The sequence below is a fragment of the Triticum dicoccoides genome, chromosome 6B, assembly GCF_002162155.2.
Source record: "Triticum dicoccoides isolate Atlit2015 ecotype Zavitan chromosome 6B, WEW_v2.0, whole genome shotgun sequence".
In the NCBI taxonomy this organism is placed as follows: Eukaryota; Viridiplantae; Streptophyta; class Magnoliopsida; order Poales; family Poaceae; genus Triticum; species Triticum dicoccoides.
In genome coordinates this window covers 651,430,287-651,435,922 of record NC_041391.1, presented here as the reverse complement: position 1 = coordinate 651,435,922, position 5,636 = coordinate 651,430,287, and positions in this window count along the sequence as shown.

Here is a 5,636-nt window from a genome sequence, read left to right as displayed (position 1 = left end):
AGGATATTCCAGACTTATCGAGTCTAGAAAGAAAAATGAAAGTTTGCAACACAAATCGACGAGATGGCGTTGCGAGATTCTCGAGAAATGAACTACGATAGCAAGCTCCAAATCATGAGCTGGTTCTTCTACATACATGTGAACATGTTGTCCAAGACAAGCATGGCCACGAAGTAGTCTTATAGTTAAACACCACCGAGTTTAGGTGGGGAACCATCTTCGAGGATATCGAAGTCCTTGATTAAGCCCGGGTTAGCTCTTAAAAAGAACTCCTTCTCCTAGAACAAATCAGTCAGTGGCTTGGTGTGCTAGGGACACATATAGAATGGAGGTAGCAAGCCTATCAAACCATAGCATACTTCGCACATGCATGACTGACTTGAGATGGTTCTAGAGGAGGCAACATTGACTTTCTCGAATTCACGGCGACAACTTGCATAATATGCACATGAATTAGAGGAGGTCACTTCCTTCATCCGGACATATGCTCCATGAGCGGGTCATGAAGATAATTCTTATAAAAGTTTCCAATACTAGCTGGATGTTCAACACAATCACGGAGAAGACAAAAATGTTGCTGATGGGCTCAACAACAATTCATCCAAGTTTCCATGAAGATGGAATCCCATAATTGTGTGAACAAGTGATAGCATTGGTCTGACCCAAAAGATATAATGGTGTATGCTTGAGGAAACAACCACGAGTAAGACAACATTACGAATATCGTTGGTTCTGATTTGATTTGAGGATAGCCCACACCCAAATCAAAGTTTTAACAAGATGATAGACCCAGCAATTGATCACTAGGACCAATCGATGAAGATATCATCTTTCTTCAAAACACACCAACACCAGGATATCCCTTTGAAACGAACTAAGTTAGACAAGCTCTTATCTTCCAACTCTCCAAGTTGTTGTTTAGCTTAACCAACTAGCTCAGGGGTATCCAAAACAGACTCTTGGAGAAGCGGTGGTTTACACGAAACCAACTTGATCACGAGCTCAACATAGCGCTCGGGTGACAACCTGGTGATACTTCCGAGAAGATAATTGAAAAATCACGAACCACCGATATGCTATTAAGCTCGAGAACAATCTTGCTTTTCAGGGCAAGACAATATGAACAATGAGCGAGCATTTGACCAAATCCCAACTCATCAATCGAAGGGTGCACCGAAATAAGGACTAGGTAGCACGATGAGTCTTAGAATGATGATTCAAGAACCAACACGCTAAGAATGAAATTATTATCCATTAACTACCAAGCAACACAGTTGCTAGGAGTATTGAGTTCACACATCATGATTTACTTGTCGGTACTCCGGTTGCAACAACACGGAAACGAGGAATGAGTAATGATGGCGAGAGTATCACTAAATCAAGAATTCATAGGATGGTGTGCAATTCCCATGATAATCTTAATATAGAGATGGTAACAGTCCAGGGTGGAACAAAATCAAAATCTTGATTGGCATTTTGATTTACGGATTACAACTGCTTTGACCCGATCCTGGAAATGGATAAGGTACTGGGGTTTGTTTCTCCTAGTCATTCCAGAATAGAATGGCTTAACAGACCACAAGAATAGTAGGCATCGACGAACGAATGCGCATATACTCTAGACTATCGATTGATAGACATGGGTCAGAATACAACTAAAGAGGGAACAACTCAAAAGAACATATGATTTTCTGAGTTGTGGATGCATGGATTAGCATGTCAAACGAGTTCAACATATTTCTTCCGGACAACCCATGCGGAAAGGTAGAACTGGCAGAGTCACAACATAGAATCGAGAAATCATCAAGAGCTCTGGTTGTGATCTTTTGGTTCAAAGAACTTCTGCCATAAATGGTTCATAGTATTTGGAAGAAGGAAATACCATGAACTTCGAGGACTATTGCAAAGGTTGCTAATAACCTAAAGGAACGAGCAAAAACTATCAACATGAAGCAAGTAGGGTGAATCTCGGGTTCAAAACCCAGGAGTAGAATACCTACTAACTAAGTGGCATCACGGGATGCTTTCGAGAATGATGGCCAGAATCATCACACTGGGAACACAAAACATGGCTAGACTACTAGATGATCCCCTAAGACACCTAGGGTCATAATAATAACTCCAACATAATGTCAAGGCATGGAGTACCTCAACTCACCGATTAGTGTGGTTAAACTGGCCCAAAGAACATCAGGAATGGGAAGAAGGGATTTGCAAATGCATCAGACTATTTAGAATCCTGGGATGACTCGGACAGCATAACGGCTGTAAATGCTCAAAAGATTGGAGACATGCTAGAAAAATGGTGGCATAGCCACTTAGAAGCACAATATCAAGGTTTCAAGATCAAAAATTATCATACGGAAGTAGTAGGAACTGAACCGAGGCTTAAATCCAACAATTCTATAAGTCTACAGATTAGTAACACGTGATCCTGATAGAAAGAAGAGAAAGCCTAGTTCCTTAACCCCGTAGGAAAGATATGATGACTCAGATCAGAAGGGCATGAGGTATAAGGAGTAAAAAGAGCCTTAAGTTCCATCCCACAATCAATTCCCTTATATAACTAAAGAATTTCTAGACTCAACTTCGACCAGTTTGGCTTGGTAAACCTACAGGCAGTCAAGCTCTGATACCAAAGCTGTCAGGACCCCGATCCTAAGTCACACCGATCTAGCATGTAACACATCATATCACTTTGCGGCCTCACGCACGGTATTCCCACGGGTGCCACCTTACCTGGCTCGGGACCGTTTGCGCCTTTTGGCTCACGTATATGATAGTGCCGCTAGCATCCATATGACAAAGAACCCGGGCTGACATGGCTAGTCGTGAACCCAAAGTGGCACTAACTTACAGGGACAGACATACATGACCCAACAATGAACGTGTCGGTCATCAGCGAGTGAATCCAGGATGTAGCACTGGGCTAGCAGGACTTCGGTGAACCGGGCTGTAGCGGGCTAACAGGACTCCGGAATTCATCGCGTGACATTTCCCCGAGGGGACAGACACAGGAACGAAGAAGGACACATGCCGGCCAGCCTAAGTGTTCCGGAGCAGTAGCAAGCTACCATGGCTCTGTGGAAACACTAGGAGACATTTCCCGGTAAGAGAGGCTACTAAGGATAAACAACTAGATAGTCAGATCCCACACATACCAAGCATTTCAATAACATACACACAGTATGCTCGATATGTGCAAATACAACAGGGCATCACAACATGACTCTACAACTCAAGTATTTATTCAATAGGCTCCGAGGAGCGAGATATTACAAACATGGGTCGCATGACCCAGCATTCAGAGCACACAAGTCAAGCACAAGCGGAAGCTTAACATGTCTAAGTACAGATATCTACAAATGAAAAAGGCTAAGAAGCCTGACTATCTACCAGATCCTGCCGAGGGCACAAGATCGTAGCTGAGGTAACAAGCTAAACGTCGAAGTCCACGTGGAACTACTAGTGGGACTGAAGTCTCTCTGCAAAAACATAAAATAGGCAAACGTGAGTACAAATGTACCCAGCAAGACTTACATTAGAACTAACTACATATGCATCATTATAAATAAAGGGATGGTGGGGTTTAACTGCAGCAAGCCAGCTTTGACTCGGTGGCTAACCTGAACTACGACTGCAAGTAACTCTTTTGAGGTGGCACACACGAGTCCACATATTCACCATGTCAATACACCACTATGGATCCGCTCCCATCTCCCTACGAGAACGCCATCCATAGCACTCGCGCTTATCTTGCGTATTTTAGAGTATCCACTTTCACTTGTCTATGAACTGTACAGGCAACCCAGAAGTCCTTTACCGCGGACACGACTATTCAAATAGATGATGTTAACCCTGCAGGGGTGTACTTCTTCACACACGCTCTCAACACTTACCGCCATTTACACGACATGTACTCGGCAACCTTCAAGCGGAAGCCCAGCGAGGGTGTCGGCCACGACCTGACTAACCACACAAGTCTCTCGTCCAGGTTTATCGCCTATTCGGGTTACATCCGCAAGGAGATCCGGCCGGAGTGTCGCTCACGGCCCCAAACGATGTGAGTAGGGTTCCCAAGCCAACCTGTACCGGGTGCCAGTTGGTAGACTACTAACACTACCTACAAACACCAGAAACTAGTTGCAACTCCTGGACAGAGATCATGTTGATTAATAAGTCGAGAGGGGTCGAGTTACCGGAACCCAATGTGCGGTAGTAACTGTTCATGGATCACAAACACAGAACTCAGTTCCTGAGGACGGCTGCAATGAGACAACCCACCATGTACTCCTACATGGCCTCTCACCTCTACCTTTACCAAATCGTGTTCACACACTTAGCTCTCAACGGTAGAACATGTTCACACACCTCCGATTCATTCCTAATGAATCAGACCTGACTCAACTCTAAGCAGTAGCAGGCATGACAAACAAGCATGAATGAGTAGGCACATCAGGGCTCAAACAACTCCTACTCAAGCTAGTGGGTTCATCTATTTACTGTGGCAATGACAGGTCATGCAAAGGATAAAGGGGTTCAGCTACCGCAACAAGTAACAAATGAATCGTTGTTGTCCTAATGCAGTAAAAGAGAGCAGGAGCGAGAGAGTGGGATTTTATCGGAATGAACAAGGGGTTTTGCTTGCCTGGCACTTCTGAAGATAGTATAGTTCTTCATCGGTGTCATCAAACTCATCGTCGAACGTCGTCTACTGAGAGGGGACAATCACCGACAAACGAGAGGGAACACAATCAATGCAATGCACAATATGATGCATGATCATGACATGTCAAAATGAGTTTGTTTGGCTAATGCAACTTAGAACAGATTGGTTTGAGTTCATTTGAATCAAGGATTCAAATGCAAACCCAAAATAAGAGGTCATATTAGTGCATTAACTTGTTTCACATAAACAGCAAGGTTAAAGTGTTCTAACATGCATGAAACCAATGCAGATGGAAAGATTGGATTTTTCTGATCATTTTTATATATAATTTATTTCATTTGGAGTTACGGTTGATTTTATATGATTTTTAGAAGTTTATACTATTTTTTGAAATTTATAAATCATTTCTGATTTATTTAAATTCCAGAAAATATTACTGCGTCAGCATGACAACAGCATTATGTCAGCAGGGTCAACAGGGCTGCCCTGGGTCAAACCTGACCAGTGGGGACCACTGGTCAGTGACACAGTGATGTCTGGGTCACAGACTTGTGGGGTCAGGTCAACAGGTGACGTGGCCAGGTCAAATTGACCTGTGGAGCCTACGGGGTTAGTTTAATCTAAACAAAACTAAATCAGAGTTAATTAGGAAGTGGGGCCCATATGTTAGTGGGTGTGGGTTCAATTATTGGCGCCATTAGCTGCTAATGATGCTGCCACCTCAGCACGCCGGAGTTGAACGCCGGCGAGCACACGAACGCGGTGGCGACACTCGGGAACGCGCTACGGGCGGCGGCTGAACGCGCTGCGGGCACCACGAGGAAGCCCTCATTCGCCCGCATCCAGGGGTGCACGCAGCCGGGCGCAGGAAGGCCGGGGTCGACGGCGGTGACCACTTGGGCGGCGGCCGGAGTTCGGGTGGTGGCGGGTTTGGCGCTACGGTGCAAGGCAGGGGGGGGGGGCTAGT